Here is a 17,710-nt window from a genome sequence, read left to right as displayed (position 1 = left end):
GCTATAGGAATATACCCTGGTAGGTGGACTGAGAACCTGAACCAGGTTGCAGGCACTGGTTCAGTTTTAAGCTTTTTCTTGAGTGAACAGCCAGTCAATATTTAGGTCATCCAGAAAATATACCTCTCAGTTGATATCACATACATTTTCAAACATTTCACACATACAGTGCCTTGCGAAAGTATTCGGCCCCCTTGAACTTTGCGACCTTTTGCCATATTTCAGGCTTCAAACATAAAGATATAAAACTGTATTTTTTTGTGAAGAATCAACAACAAGTGGGACACAATCATGAAGTGGAACGACATTTATTGGATATTTCAAACTTTTTTAACAAATCAAAAACTGAAAAATTAATAATCAAGTCTCCGTATAAATGCACCTGCACTGTGATAGTCTCAGAGGTCCGTTAAAAGCGCAGAGAGCATCATGAAGAACAAGGAACACACCAGGCAGGTCCGAGATACTGTTGTGAAGAAGTTTAAAGCCGGATTTGGATACAAAAAGATTTCCCAAGCTTTAAACATCCCAAGGAGCACTGTGCAAGCGATACTATTGAAATGGAAGGAGTATCAGACCACTGCAAATCTACCAAGACCTGGCCGTCCCTCTAAACTTTCAGCTCATACAAGGAGAAGACTGATCAGAGATGCAGCCAAGAGGCCCATGATCACTCTGGATGAACTGCAGAGATCTACAGCTGAGGTGGGAGACTCTGTCCATAGGACAACAATCAGTCGTATATTGCACAAATCTGGCCTTTATGGAAGAGTGGCAAGAAGAAAGCCATTTCTTAAAGATATCCATAAAAAGTGTTGTTTAAAGTTTGCCACAAGCCACTTGGGAGACACACCAAACATGTGGAAGAAGGTGCTCTGGTCAGATGAAACCAAAATTGAACTTTTTGGCAACAATGCAAAACGTTATGTTTGGCGTAAAAGCAACACAACTCATCACCCTGAACACACCATACCCACTGTCAAACATGGTGGTGGCAGCATCATGGTTTGGGCCTGCTTTTCTTCAGCAGGGACAGGGAAGATGGTTAAAATTGATGGGAAGATGGATGGAGCCAAATACTGGACCATTCTGGAAGAAAACCTGATGTAGTCTGCAAAAGACCTGAGACTGGGACGGAGATTTGTCTTCCAACAAGACAATAATCCAAAACATAAATCAAAATCTACAATGGAATGGTTCAAAAATAAACATATCCAGGTGTTAGAATGGCCAAGTCAAAGTCCAGACCTGAATCCAATCGAGAATCTGTGGAAAGAACTGAAAACTGGAATGGGAAAACATTTTAGTCTCTCGATGTGCAAAACTGATAGAGACATACCCCAAGCGACTTACAGCTGTAATCGCAGCAAAAGGTGGCGCTACAAAGTATTAACTTAAGGGGGCTGAATAATTTTGCACGCCCAATTTTTCTGTTTTTGATTTGTTAAAAAAGTTTGAAATATCCAATAAATGTCGTTCCACTTCATGATTGTGTCCCACTTGTTGTTGATTCTTCACAAAAAAATACAGTTGTATATCTTTATGTTTGAAGCCTGAAATGTGGCAAAAGGTCGCAAAGTTCAAGGGGGGCGAATACTTTCGCAAGGCACTGTATTTCATGGTGACAGCGCTTCAAACAACAGCGCCAAAAACAAGTTTGGCAGAGGAAATGCAGAATGGTCAGTTAATGTGTTTGCTTAGAGCACACATGTTATTCCTCATACTTTTCTGTAGTATGTAGCCTACTCACTGTGGTTGTTGTTCAAAAGGCCACTAGTAAACAGAACGACAATTTAGTAGCCTAGTTCTTCATGCAGGCTACAGATTTGTATAAATGTAAAACCCTTTAAAAAGGCAAGATTCTCAAGGTAGACTATAGTAGAATGATTTTTGTTCAAAATGTGTGGTCTTTGTTTCTATTCATCAACTTTGCCCTACACAATAACAGAATATGCAGGCTGTATATGAGTAACTTGCGAGAAAAAAAGTGTTTGAAAGAAATGTTGGAGACCCCTGCTCTAGCCCAAACTGTTCAAATATGACCCATACTACCGGAGCTATATTTTATTCTTTATGCTGCAGATCCGAAGCCTTCATAGCTGCTAAAAAAAATCTAATTTGATAATGATCAATTAATCATTCATTAACAATATTATATTTATGTGAACATAATCAATGACCAAATTTAAATACAAAACTTCAGTTTGCATTTTCAAGTTGATAGTTCTTGTTCAATGCCCTACCAGCTAACACTACCATATTGAGAAAGACATTTGTTAAAAGATAATTACATTATTGCATCGCATTATTTATGACAAATCCTTATTTGGTAAAACAATATTATTCCTGTCATGCAACAAGATCTCACAGTCTCACTGCAGAATTAGACATTCATCCACGTTCCCCAAACATCAAATTTCAAAGCTGCTCCAAACGTCTAATTTCAAGTGTGAAATGGCCTGGTTCAGGGGCCTAGCCTGAGTCTTGCCAGACTGCTGCATTGCCGAGGAAATCAGTTCAGCTGTTGCCCCCTCCCAGCTGTGAGACTGGGACGAGAGGCAGGAAGTAATGACTTTTGCTTTCTTTTTCATTTTTAAATGTTTTATTTAACCTTTATTTCTATGTTGAGTATGTTACACCTCTGCCACATGGCAGGGACAGTGGGCCCGAACAACTCCTTGGGTGTCACTGGGGCACCCAGGAGGTAAACCTTTCTTGAAAAAAAAATTGTTAATTTGTCTCATTTAACTCTCTTTTCCAGATCGACTTACAGTTAGTGCATTCAACTTAAGATAGCTAGGTGGGACAACCACATATCAGTCATAGTAAGTACATTTTCCTCAATAAAGTAGCTACAAGCAAAGTCAGTGCTAGTAGGGGAGAAAAAATTTAAGTGTGAGTGTTAGTTCCCGAAAGGCAAGGGGTAAGGAGTAGGTGTGAGGTGGGGGTGTTGTGGGATTATTTAAAATACTCTTTCAAGAGGTAGGTTTTCGGGAAGATGGGCAGGGATTCTTTGTCCTAGCTTCAGGGGGAAGCTGGTTCCACCATTGGGGTGCCAGGACAGAGAGGAGCTTTGACTGGACTGAGCAGGAGCTACCCTCCCATATGGGTGGGAGGGCCAAGGGACCAAAGGTGGTAGAACGAAGTACTCAGGTTGGGGTGTAGGTTTGAACCTAGCCTGAAGGTAGGGAGGGGCAGTTCCTCTTGCTGATCCGTAGGCAAGTACCATGGTCTTGTAGTGGAGGCAAGCTTTGACTGGAAGCCAGTGGAGCATGCATAGGTGCGGGGTGACATGGGAGAACTTGGGAAGGTTGAACACCAGGCAGGGTGCAGCGTTATGGATAAGCTGCAGGGGTTTGATGGCACAAACTGAGAGCCCACCCAACAGCGAGTTGTAGTAGTCCAGACAGGAGATGACAAATGCCTGGATTAGGACTTGCACCACTTCCTGTGTGAGGTAAGGTCGTACTCTACGGATGCTGTAGAGCATGAACCTGCAGGGAAAGTCACTGCTTTGATGTTTGCAGAAAACGACAGGGTGTTGTCCAGGGTCATGCCAAGGTTATTTGCACTCTGGAAGGGGGACACTGTGGAGTTGTCAAACTTGATGGAGAGGTCTTGGAGCGGGCAGGCCTTCCCCAGGAGGAAGAGCAGCTCCGTCTTGTCGAGATTGAGCTTGAGGTGGTGAGCCGACATCCAAGCTGAGATATCGGCCAGGCACGCAGAGATGCATGTCACCACCTGGCTGTCAGAAGGGGGAAAGGAGAAAAGTTGTTGAGTGCCATCTGCATAGCAATGATAGGACAGACCATGTGGGGATATGACAGAGCCGAGTAAATTGAGAGAAGAGGAAAGGTCCTGGAACCGAGCCATGGGGGACACCAGTAGTGAGAGTACGTGTTGCAGACACAGATCCTCTCCACATCACCTGGTAGGAGCAGCCTGCCAGGTAGGATGCAATCCAAGAGTGTGCAGAGCCTGAGACGCTCAGCCCTGAGAGGTTGGAGAGGAGGATCTGATGGTTCACGGTGTCAAAGGCGGGGGATAGGTCTAGGAGAATGACAACAGAGGAGAGAGAGTAAGCTTTGGCAGTGTGGAGAGGAGAGCAGTATCGGATGAGTGACCCGTCTTGAAGCCTGACTGGTTAGGGTCAACAAGATCGTTCTGGGAGAGATAGCGAGAAAGTTGGTCAGAGACAGCATGCTCAAGTGTTTTGGAAAGAAAAGTCCTGTAGTTTTTGACGTCAGAGGGGTCGAGTGTTGGTTTCTTGAAGAGGGGTGTGAGGAATGGGAGGTCTCCAGAGATGTTCAGGAGAAGCTGAGCGGCCAGACCTCACTAGTCGTAGGATTTTATCCGGAGGGAGACGGAAAAAGAGGACAAGGTGTAGGGTAGTTCTGTGTGAGTGGGATCAGTGGACTCAATAGGCTGAGTGAATGAGGAGTGGATGTTGTCAACCTTCTTTTCAAAGTGGTTGACAAAACCGTACGCAGAGAGGGAGGAGGGAAGGGGGTGGAGGATTAAGGAGGGAGGAGAAGGTGGACAGTTTCCTTGAGTTAGAAGGATTTAGCAGAAGGGAGAGATGATAGGATAGAAGAGGAGAGCGTAGTGGGAGAGAGAGAGAGCAAAGATTGCGATGGCACATTATTATCTGGGAAGGGGCTGAGTGAGCAGGGTTGGAAAAGAGGGAGACAGACAAGGAAATAACGTAGTGATCAGACACCTGGACGGGGGTTGCAGTGCGATTAGTAGGCGAACAGCCTCTATTAAAGATGAGGTCAAGCGTATTGCCTGCCTTGTGAGTGCGCGGGGACTTTGGAAAGGGTGAGGTCAAAAAGAAACAAAGAGGGGAAACAAAGTGGTGGAAAGAAATTAATCAAAGGCAGACGTCGGGAGGTTGAAGTCACCCAGTACGATGAGCGGTAAGCCGCTGCCAGGAAATTTGCTTATCAAGGTGTCAAGCTCGTTGAGGATCACTCCAAGGGCACATGGTGGGTGATGATGACAATTTTAAACTTGAGTGGACAAGTGACAGTGACCGCATGGAATTCAAATGAGGAGATGGGCAGATGAGTGAGGGAGAAAATAAAGAATCTCCACTTAAGAGGAAAACTGTGCCACCACTGCAATAACCAGATGCTTTTGGTCTATGAGAAAACACGTAGTCAGATGAAGAGAGAGCAGCTGGAGTAGAAGTTTTTTCCGAGTCTCAATAGCTAGCAATCAAAAGATGGATATCGTGCTCCCCACGATACCAGCTAACCTGGAGTCCAATCAATGAGATGAGATTGGAAATGTTGGTTAGAGCTGCCCTGCCCTATAAAAAACACTCACAACATTTGAGTTTGCTATTCACAAGAAGCATTGCCTGATGTGAACCTGCCTCGAACAAATGAGATCTCAGAAGACCTAAGATTAAGAATTGTTGACTTGCATAAAACTGAAAAGGGTTACAAAAGTATCTCTAAAAGCTTTGGTGTTCATCAGTCCACGGAAAGACAAATTGTCTATAAATGGAGAAAGTTCAGCACTGTTGCTACTCTCCCTAGGAGTGGCCATCCTGCAAAGATGACTGCACAGTGCAGAATGCTCAATGAGGTTAAGAAGAATCCTAGAGTGTCAGCTAAAGACTTACAGAAATCTCTGGAACACGCTAACATCTCTTTTGATGAGTCTACGATATTTAAAACACTAAACAAGAATGGTGTTCATGGGAGGACACCACGAAAGAAGCCACTGCTGTCAAAAAAAACATTGCTGCACGTCTGAAGTATTCAAAAAGAGCACCTGGATGTTCCACAGCGCTACAGGCAAAATAGTCTGTGGACAGATTAAACTAAAGTTGAGTTGTTTGGATGGAACACACAACACTATGTGTGGAGAAAAAAAGGCACAGCACACCAACATTAAAACCTCATCCCAACTGTAAAGTATGGTGGAGGGAGCATAATGGTTTGGGGCTGCTTTACTGCCTCTGGGCCTGGACAGCTTGCTATCATTGATGGAAAAATGAATTCCCAAGATTATCAAGACATTTTGCAGGAGAATGTAAGGCTACCTGTCCGCCAATTGAAGCTCAACAGAAGTTGGGTGATGCAACAGGACAACGACCCAAAACACAGAAGTAAATCAACAACAGAATGAAATACGTCTTCTGGAGTGGCCCAGTCAGTCCTGACCTCAACCTGATTGAGATGCTGTGGCATGACCTCAAGAGAGCAGTTCACACCAGACATCCCAAGAATATTGCTGAACTGTAAAGAGGAATGGTCTAAAATGCCTCCTGACCGTTGTGCAGGTCTGATCTGCAACTACAGAAAACGTTTAGTTGAGGTTATTGCTGCCAAAGGAGGGTGAACCATCAATTAAATCCAAGGGTTCACATACTTTGCACACCCTAAACTGTGAATAATTACACAGTCTGTTCAATAAAGATGTGAAAACAAATAATTGTTTGTGTGTTATTAGTTTAAGCAGACTGTGTTTGTCTATTGTGACTTAGATGAAGATCAGATCAAATTTTATGACCAATTTATGCAGAAATCCAGGTAATTCCAAACGGTTCACATACTTTTTTCGTGCAACTGGAGACTGAGAAGTAGAAAATAAATTTCTACATAAGGCAAAAACCTTTCCGTCAACCTCTCGACAGGGTCTGAAGACCTACGCTCAGCAGCGATGTCCTTCACGGTTCACTTGTGAGCAGTTAAGCAGGAAAACAGGGATCCAGTTGTCGGGAGAGCTGGAGAGTAAATGTTCTTTATGAGGAAGAGAAGTGAGAATGACCAGAGGGTGAGAGAGTGGCTCCTTATTAGGAGGTGAGGGGGCTCACCTCATTCGTCGCTCTACCGGTCTGTCTCCAACAGACGCTTTTGATAGGTCCTTCTGAGAGTATTGGTGATACTGGTGAATCCCCCATATGTGATACATCAAAACAAGTGTTTGAGAGAGAACAAGGGGTTGTTATTGGACAAGTCCAGATGTTTCAATCTATTCTCTTCCATTTGGTGCCTAATAAACACAACACATGTTTCCTTGATGAGGACATAGCAATACTGACAATAGCTATACGGACTATTTTGGATATATGTAGAAAATGTACAATCTATATTGACAATATGATGTGTCATTGTCTGTTTATCGATTACATTTTCTTCTGTCCATTGATAAAATGTGATTTCATTGATTTAGAGGAGACATGGGTTAGCTGCGATCACTGGCAAAACAAGACACATGATATGTTGCCATGGTTTCATGGTAAGACTTTTCTCGGTGTGTGTGCGTGCGTGTTTGTGTTTGTGGGGTGTGTGTGTGTATGTGTGTGTGAGACCCAAAACTACAGAGATGAACAGCCCAATGTCTCTGTCATGCTAATTAGAGAAAGATGAGGCAAAAAAAGGCACATTTTAATTGCTAATTATTATCAGGCTCCTTTTGAAAAAATAATGAAAGGGGCTCAAAAAGCACACTGATGTTCGATGACAATAGCATGATCTCTTTTCCCCTGCAAACAAAAACACAGGTTTGCCGCAAAAGGAATTATCCCCATTTTCGATAGTAATTTATCGGCAGCGAAAAAGAGGGTTTGATGATGCTATGGCGATAAAGGGAGTAGGGTGATGGAATTGTATGGTTGAGTCATTCTGATTAACACTAGCCCAAATGTCAGGTTGGAGCTAAGTACCACCGTAAGTATCTCCTCCTACTCTACTCCTCCTCTCCTCAATCCCTCCATTGAGTCACTAAGGGACTAATTATCAACTTTTTTTCACATGAAACAGGCTCAGTGTGCTCCAGCGCCGTGCACAGCACTCAGATGGAAACCCTGAGGTCCCGTGGAATATATTGTTTCGTTTGACTTGCAATCCACGCTGGAGCCCGACGACCCCACACTACACTACACACACACGCACGCACGCACGCACGCACACACACACACACACACACACACACACACACACACACACACACACACACACACACACACACACACACACACACACACACACACACACACACTGTACAGCCTCTCAATATGCCGCAATGCCTTTTAATTACATTGGATCAGCTCTGCCTGGATTCATTCAGAATGGGGGGGTACATTTCTGCTGTAGTTTTATTTACCAAATATATATATATATATATATATATATATATATCATTATTATTATTATTTATTTTTTTCACCTTTATTTTACCAGGTAGGCCAGTTGAGGACCTGGCCAAGATAAAGCAAAGCAGTGTACCAAAAAATCACAGAGTTAAACATGGGATAAACAAACGTACAGTCAATAACACAATAAAAAATCTATATACAGTGTGTGCAAATGTAGTAAGATTAGGGAGGTAAGGCAATAAATAGGCCATAGTGGCGAAATAATGACAATTTAGCAATTAACACTGGAGTGATATATGCGCAGAAGAGAGGGGAGATACTGGGGTGCAAAGGAGCAAAAAAAAAAAATAACAATATGGGGATGAGGTAGTTGGGTGGGCTATTTACAGATGGGCTGTGGACAAGTGCAATGACCGGTAAACTGTTCTCACAGCTGATGCTTAAAGTTAGTGAGGGAGATATAAGACTCCAGCTTCAGTCATTTTTGCAATTCATTCAAGTCATTGGCGGCAGAAAACTGGAAGAAAAGGCAGCCAAAGAAGGAGTTGGCTTTGGGGATGACCAGTGAAATATACCTGCCGAGCGCATGCTACGGGTGGGTGCTGCTATGGTGACCAGTGAGCTGAGATAGTGCAGGCATTTACCTAGCAAAGTCTTATAGATGACCTGGAGCCAGTGGGTTTGGCGATAAATATGAAGCGAGGGTCAGCCAACGAGAGCATACAGGTCACAGTGGTGGTTAGTATATGGGGCTTTAGTGACAAAACGGATGGCACTGTGATAGACTACATCCAATTTGCCGAGTAGAGTGTTGGAGGCTATTTTGTAAATTACATCGCCGAAGTCAAGGATCGGTAGAATAGTCAGTTTTACGAGGGTATGTTTGGCAGCATGAGTGAAGGATGCTTTGTTGCGAAATAGGAAGCCAATTCTAGATTTAATTTTGGATTAAAGATGCTTAATGAGAGTCTGGAAGGAGAGTTTACAGTCTAACCAGACACCTAGGTACAGTGCCTTGCGAAAGTATTCGGCCCCCTTGAACTTTGCGACCTTTTGCCACATTTCAGGCTTCAAACATAAAGATATAAAACTGTATTTTTTTGTGAAGAATCAACAACAAGTGGGACACAATCATGAAGTGGAACGACATTTATTGGATATTTCAAACTTTTCTAACAAATCAAAAACTGAAAAATTGGGCGTGCAAAATTATTCAGCCCCCTTAAGTTAATACTTTGTAACGCCACCTTTTGCTGCGATTACAGCTGTAAGTCGCTTGGGGTATGTCTCTATCAGTTTTGCACATCGAGAGACTGAAATTCTTTCCCATTCCTCCTTGCAAAACAGCTCGAGCTCAGTGAGGTTGGATGGAGAGCATTTGTGAACAGCAGTTTTCAGTTCTTTCCACAGATTCTCGATTGGATTCAGGTCTGGACTTTGACTTGGCCATTCTAACACCTGGATATGTTTATTTTTGAACCATTCCATTGTAGATTTTGCTTTATGTTTTGGATCATTGTCTTGTTGGAAGACAAATCTCCGTCCCAGTCTCAGATCTTTTGCAGACTCCATCTGGTTTTCTTCCAGAATGGTCCTGTATTTGGCTACATTCATCTTCCCATCAATTTTAACCATCTTCCCTGTCCCTGCTGAAGAAAAGCAGGCCCAAACCATGATGCTGCCACCACCATGTTTGACAGTGGGGATGGTGTGTTCATCTGTGTTGCTTTTACGCCAAACATAACATTTTGCATTGTTGCCAAAAAGTTCAATTTTGGTTTCATCTGACCAGAGCACCTTCTTCCACATGTTTGGTGTGTCTCCCAGGTGGCTTGTGGCAAACTTTAAACAACACTTGTTATGGATATCTTTAAGAAATGGCTTTCTTCTTGCCACTCTTCCATAAAGGCCAGATTTGTGCAATATACGACTGATTGTTGTCCTATGGACAGAGTCTCCCACCTCAGCTGTAGATCTCTGCAGTTCATCCAGAGTGATCATGGGCCTCTTGGCTGCATCTCTGATCAGTCTTCTCCTTGTATGAGCTGAAAGTTTAGAGGGACGGCCAGGTCTTGGTAGATTTGCAGTGGTCTGATACTCCTTCCATTTCAATATTATCGCTTGCACAGTGCTCCTTGGGATGTTTAAAGCTTGGGAAATATTTTTGTATCCAAATCCGGCTTTAAACTTCTTCACAACAGTATCTCGGACCTGCCTGGTGTGTTCCTTGTTCTTCATGATGCTCTCTGCCCTTTCAAACGGACCTCTGAGACTATCACAGTGCAGGTGCATTTATACGGAGACTTGATTACACACAGGTGGATTGTATTTATCATCATTAGTCATTTAGGTCAACATTGGATCATTCAGAGATCCTCACTGAACTTCTGGAGAGAGTTTGCTGCACTGAAAGTAAAGGGGCTGAATAATTTTGCACGCCCAATTTTTCAGTTTTTGATTTGTTAAAAAAGTTTGAAATATCCAATAAATGTCGTTCCACTTCATGATTGTGTCCCACTTGTTGTTGATTCTTCACAAAAAAATACAGTTTTATATCTTTATGTTTGAAGCCTGAAATGTGGCAAAAGGTCGCAAAGTTCAAGGGGGCCGAATACTTTCGCAAGGCACTGTAACTTCCCTGAAAAGTTGCATATCATTGCGGGGGCTATTCGATGCTAATGCAGTACGCCACAGGATGTTTTTGTGCTGGTCAAGGGCAGTCAAATCTGGAGTGAACCAAGGGCTATATCTGTTCTTAGTTCTACATTTTTTGAATGGGGCATGCTTATTTAAGATGGTGAGGAAAGCACTTTTAAAGAATAACCAGGCATCCTCTACTGACAGAATGAGGGCAATATCCTTCCAGGATACCTGGGCCAGGTCGATTAGAAAGGCCTGCTCGCTGAAGTGTTTTAGGGAGCGTTTGACAGTGATGAGGGGTGGTCGTTTGACCGTGGACCCGTTACAGACACAGGAAATGGGGCAGTAATTGCTGAGATCCTAGTTGAAAACAGCAGAGGTGCATTTAGAGGGCAGGTTGGTCAGGATGATATCTATGAGGGTGCTCGTGTTTACGTATTTAGGGTTGTAACTGGTAGGTTCCTTGATAATTTGTGTGAGATTGAGGGCATCTAGCTTAGATCCTAGGACAGCCGGGGTGTTAAGCATATCCCAGTTTAGGTCATCTAACAGTACAAACTCTGAAGATAAAAATGGTGTCCAGGGCACAGCTGGGGGATGAGGGAGGTCGATAACAAGCGAGAGAGAGACTTATTGTGAGAGGCTTATTTCCGGAAGGTAGAAGCTCGAACTGTTTAGGCACAGACCTGGATAGCATGACAGAACTCTGCAGGCTATCTCTGCAGTAGATTGCAACTCCACACCCTTTGGCAGTTCTATCTTGGCGGAAAATGTTGTAGTTGGAGATGGAAATTTCTGAATTTTTGGTGGCCTTCCTAAGCCAGGATTCAGACACGGCTAGGAGATCAGGGTTGGCGGAGTGTGCTGAAGCAGTGAATAAAACAAACTTAGGGAGGAGGCTTCTTAACATGCATGAAACCAAGGCTTTTATGGTTACAGTCAACAAATGATAGCGCCTGGGGAATAGGAGTGGAACTGGGGGCTTCAGGGCCTGGGTTAACCTCTACATCACCAGAGGAACAAAGGAGGAGTAGGATAAGGGTACGGCTAAAGGCTATAAGAACTGGTCGTCTATTGCGTTGGGGAAAGAGAATAAAAGGAGCAGTTTTCTGGGCGTGGTAGAATAGGGCATAATGTACAGACAATGGTATGGTAGGATGTGAGTACAGTGGAGGTAAACCTAGGCGTTGAGTGACGATGAGAGAGGTTTCGTCTCTGGAGGCAACAGTTAAGCCAGGTTAGGTCTCTGCATGTGTGTGGGGTGGGACAAAATTGCTATCTAAGGCATGTTGTGCGGGACTGAGGGCTCTACAGTAAAATAAAACAATACGAACAGGGCAGATCATATGAATGTAACAATAAAGGACAGAAGAACAGGGCAGATCAAGAGAGAAACAGTAATGACTCTAGTAATCAACTCATGCATCACAAGCAAATATGATACTCACTACCTAATCATTAATTCTTTAGTCACAAAAATGACTGTCAATAGCTAACTTGTAACAGTGGCGTGTGTCTAACTAAACACGTGAGTGAACAATGAGCCAATCCGTTAAGAGCCATTCAGGGGGCGGGACTTTGGCTAGATCGTCCAATCCCTGTTAGGGTTTACATGACCTCTCTATACAGAGATTGTTTTACTACTAGTAGGCTATCACCGCATTGACACAAAGGCCAGAAAGTAGTGCTGGGGAGTGTAGGATATGATATATCACTGTATTATCCCCCTATCTCAGTCTGTCCGCTATCTCCCAAGCCACTGCCATCAATCTCCCCTTTATTCATCATTAACCTGCTCACCTGACTTTCAGGAAGGTTCCAATCAGGCTGGTGGGGCAGTCCTGTCAGGGAACCCAGTGACCCCATCATTGATGTGGGGAGAGGTAGGCCCTGGGAATGCCACACCTGTGGATGGGTTGGTTGAGTGAGGGGAGGGGGAGTATGTGTGTGTTGGAGGGCGGTGGGGGGGGGGGGGGGGGGGGGTTTGTGTGTGTGTGTGTGTGTGTGTGTGTGTGTGTGTGTGTGTGTGTGTGTGTGTGTGTGTGTGTGTGTGTGTGTGTGTGTGTGTGTGTGTGTGTGTGTGTGTGTGTGTGTGTGTGGAGCTGATGCTGGAAACAGGGCAGTAAGAGGGCAGTAAGAGGGGGGCAATGGCCGCCCGGTCAACTCTATGGGCCAGTTTGTTAATACTTCTACTGCTGAGTCACTAGGTGAGTAGTTAAGTGATAATGCCAGAGAAACTGGTGTTTGAAGAATATTGGCCAGTCGTTCGCTCTCAATGTTCCATTGCCATACTGGCTGGAAATGTACTTATCCCTTGCTAGCTAGCTAGTCAATTACGGCTAATTTACAGTCACGTCAAAAAGTGAAGCCAGAATAACAGTAAAGTAGCTGCATTTGCATTTGTTTAAGCTGTTTTCTAGTGACATTTATTTGGATACATCCATAACAATGAGCTAATGAGGTGTGATTTTGCCTGGCATAAAAAATGTGCTCACTTGAACAGACGAGCTAGCCAACAACACAGCTTTTTTCAATTGACATTTCTTAGTATATATCCATAAAAAATTATGCCAGCTGATTCATGATTTCAACTGGCTGAGAAATGCTTAACTATCCATTCAAGTACATATTACCTCAATTAGCCCGACTAACCAGTGCCCCCCGCACATTGGCTACCCCGGACTATTTGCGTTGTGTTTATTTTTTTACATTTCTTTACTAATCTATTGTTTACCTAATACCATTTTTTTTACTTAAAAATTTTACTGTTGGTTAGGGCTTGTAAGTAAGCATTTCACTGTAAGGTGTTATATTCGGCGCATGTGACAAATAACCTTTGATTTGGTTTGATATGTCTCATCCGACTCCAGACACATTCATTACTATGGGACAGCTAGAGATCGAATTTGAATATTGAAACAATGTTGCAAATGTCGGAGAGACAGAAAGCAAGGTTTAAACAAATCTCCGCTGTTGAAAACTAAATGTTTGTCTAAAAGAAATGTGAGATAATGTCTAGATGCTTTTTATGTGGAGATCAAGTTTTTAAACTTCTTGGCTTGGCTGATGAGACAGTAGATTGCGCAGTTAGATCCAACAGAGTAAATAGGCATTTTAACGTCATAGATTTAGACAGTGTTAACATGTGGAACAGACACCGTCTGGAATGTGTTTTTAATTAGACCCACCCATTGTATAATACTGTACACACACCCTATGTTTGTACCCACTGAATGGAAGTGTTGAGACAGTTGAGACATTTTTTGTTGAAATTTGTGAATTTCTTTTGATGTTCTTTCTCTATTTCATACGTACATACACACACAAATACGCATTAACACACACCCACTCACTGAAACACACATTCCCACTCATTGAAACACACAAACACTGTCTTTCAACGCGAATACCACACGTCCTACTCAGACCTCATCAATACTCAACTGACGTGTGTGTTATACCAGAGATTCTACTTCCTTTCACAGCACCATGTTCCCTATCTATTTCTATCTACTGAATGCATTTCCCTGATCCCTGGAGCTCTACACTTCCTTGTTTCCTCCAATTCCCACTGGGATAATTCCCTCAGTTTCCACATCTAAGACTAAAACAGGGAAAACTGGAGCAGTGTGCCTCTTGACATTAATAGGTTATTTGAAGGAATTCACCGTAGAGTAGCTAAGCTAACGGCTAGCTAAGCTAATGGCTCGCTAGCGCCATGCATTCTGTAGTAACGTCTATACGTAAGTACAGGGGGATTAATAGGCCATCGCGATTGGGCCATTATCAAACTGAGATGCATTTCGATCTGCAATAAAGATTTAAGGGTGTGTATGGCTGTCTGGCTATTATATTTGCTTCTTTTACAGTGAAATGGCTGGAGAGGAGCAGGCAGAGGATTTGAAGAGAGAAGGAGAGGAAGGGAAAGGAAAGGAAAGGAGAAGTGAGGGGTTGAAAGAGACATTTGGGAAAGCACTCGAGAAAGCACTTTCTAAAACACTATACTGGTCCTCAAAATGACACCAATACCCAATTCAATCCCACTCCAACCACACACAACCAGACAGTGATGCATTTTTTTTCTTCTACTGTGTTATTGACTTGTTTATTGTTTATTCCATGTGTAACTCTGTGTTGTTGTCTGTTCACACTGCTATGCTTTATCTTGGCCAGGTCGCAGTTGTAAATGAGAACTTGTTCTCAACTAGCCTACCTGGTTAAATAAAGGTGAAATAAAATAAAAATAAATAAAATTAGCATCAATGATGCATAAATGATGCATTAGCATTACGTCACAACACTTCCTTGTTCTTTCGAGTGGGGGGGATGTGTGATTGGCCTGTTGATGAGCCAGTGGGGACAGGCTTTTATGTGTCAGAATAAGGCATGAAGGCTCAATTTGCTCGCCCCTCGTCAACCTCGAAGACCGCCGGGACCTGCGCCGGGCGGCTATGAAAGAGAATTAAACAGGAACGGCGTCCATTCGGGGATATATTAAGTAAAATCCGACTTAAAACCGGCGCCAGTTGTTGTTACTAAGCAGGTAGTCGAGGAGGCAGGTCCCGTCGCCCAAGGACGGGTCGGTTGGTTGGCGAGCTCGTCAGGTGCTCCGAAGACGCAGAGAGGACAGGAAAAGCGCCTTAGGTCTGATTAAATAAACAAGAGAGACAAGGCTCGCCGGTGGATCACACTTGTCTTGTTACTTATGCTAGCTGAAATGCACTAGGGTCTGATCCTAAGGTGAAGGGAAATGCATTTACATCCATTGATTCTGTCTGTAGCATGACGATGTCGGCGTTTTTAAGTGCCAGGGCAGTGGAGGACATTCAGAGGCAGAGGGGTTATATCCACAAGAATAATCACGAGAACATCGTGAAATCGTGAAAATGGTCACAGGCGAGAGCTTTTTCACAATGGTGACTAATCTAGTATGTCAAACCAAACAAACAGAAGATTGCACAGTGTGTTTGGTATAAGTGCACACACACCTGCAATTTGCATTGGTGGATTCTTAATTAATCTCCCTCTGTCTTTCTCCCTCTGTCTCTCTCTCTCTCCGTTTCCACTACAGGTCAAGGCGTCATGCTTTTTTTTACCAGTTCATGACTGGGGTGAAATTCTATCCAAAGCACACTGCAGTAACAGTGTTGTAAAGTGGCTATACAGAGGCAGGTAGGGCACACCACTGTGAAAGCAGACACTAAAGGGGTTGTATTAGCCATGAGTAGGTGACTGTGTTTTGGTTAATCATGACCTGGATTTTTACCTTTATTACAGAAATTAGAATTGGCCCAAAAATGAAAGCAATTGTCTGAGGATGGTGACATAAGAACGTGACATGATTAACCAAAACGCAGGGCCCATGAGCCCCTTTCCTCACCCCTTCTGGCCTCCTTTGCCACTTTTTAAAGCCCCCCTCCAGGCGGAACCAAATGCCTTTCAATGAGTTGACCTCAAAGGGCACAGTCACACTCCCAGGCCTGTGCTCTCTCACCTATCTAATGCCATCAGAATTCAATGAGCGGTTAACCCCTAGAGCTAACACAGCTAGCTAGCACTTCATGTTTTTTTTTTTTTAGCACTTCATGGCTAGAGTTAATATACAGTGAGTCATTCTGAAAAGAAGCACGTGCTAGGCAGTTTGGAGCGATGGAATTGACAGAAGCATACGACATTTGAAAAGAAAGAAAGAATAAAAGTAGGTCAAATAAATGTACTAAAGGTGTTGTAAATTTGGTTGTCTCTCTGATGTAACCTGTGTTTTGTCTGTCTTTAAAGCTTTGAGGAGTTCATATGAACAACAAACAACAGACTGGTCAGCTCCTCTCCTTTACCCTTCTCCATATTTTCCCTCTCCTCCCCTTCTCTTTTGCCGATGGGTAGTTGGTTCTGGTGATGGTACTGCTGGCGCTGGTGAGGGGAGTAACTGGTTTGCATTCAGCATGTACTTTTACGGCCCTGCTAATTACATGCATGCGAGAGTGAGCGGGGGCACGTCAAAACCTCCTTGTTTATGATAAAGTGACAGAAAATCATTGGGGGGTCAAGTATCCCCCTCTCCTTCTAAACTCCTGGAGCAGTAGAAATCCCGCCCAGAGTGGAAACCTCGACACCTAATGAGACCATTAAAGCCGAGCTCCCATCAATATATTTCTTTCATTCTTTTTCGGACAAAATTTGAATTGATAATTCAACAAGAGTGCCGGGGGATGTATATTTTCTGTGTGAAGGACAGTTAATCCATAGTGTCATTTTTTCCCTCGTTTTTTTTCTCACTCCCTCTATCTAAACACCTTCCATTCCCGTCTTCTTCCTGCCTCCCCTGTTTGATGATGGAACAGACAGAGTGCTGACTACAGAATTGGGTTTTTATCTTCATCACCCCTTTAATCTCTCTCTCTCTCTCTGTGATTTTACTCCTCTGTCAGTGTAAATTGGCGGTTCATTTATTTGGCTATGTTAGCAGCTGTCGTAACATGGCAATAAGTAACATGGCATCCCACTGGACACACACTGTTTTTGTGTTGCCTGTCAAAGTCGGCTTGATTTACAAGAGCATTGCTTCATTGAATCTTTCTCATGTACCAAAGGGTGGAAATAATAATGAAACAGAATAAACGGGAGGAGAAAGAACACAATATTGAGGCAATCAGTTGCATCCGTCTAATGCTTCGTTATCGATTGGTTGTCGGAAGCTGCATTGAAGGGGAAAAGACTCGCAAAGCTGTCTGAAATAATTTCCCCGATCAGAACAGTTTCGCACTGGTGATATGCAATAGCGAAGACAGTGGGTTGAAAGAATCTCTATCAGGAGTTAGGGTTCAGAAAGAGGGCATAACAGTGCTGACAACTTGGCAGAGGAAACTCTCTTATTTATATATCCTATAACACTGGCCACAGTATTGAAGTGAACACTCCTACACTTCTAAAGAATGCCTGGGATCACAAATGCCTGTG

At 43.3% G+C, this 17,710-nt stretch overlaps 1 protein-coding gene across 2 annotated transcripts in view; it reads right to left on the bottom strand.

The window, feature by feature from the left end:
- The window catches only part of nr5a2 (nuclear receptor subfamily 5, group A, member 2), a 95,123-nt gene that overhangs the window by 8,239 nt on the left and 69,174 nt on the right, over positions 1–17,710 (bottom strand).

The sequence above is a fragment of the Oncorhynchus mykiss genome, chromosome 5 (assembly GCF_057628025.1).
Source record: "Oncorhynchus mykiss isolate SJ-2025 chromosome 5, ASM5762802v1, whole genome shotgun sequence".
Lineage (NCBI taxonomy): Eukaryota > Metazoa > Chordata > Actinopteri > Salmoniformes > Salmonidae > Oncorhynchus > Oncorhynchus mykiss.
This window is presented reverse-complemented; position numbering and strand designations above follow the sequence as displayed.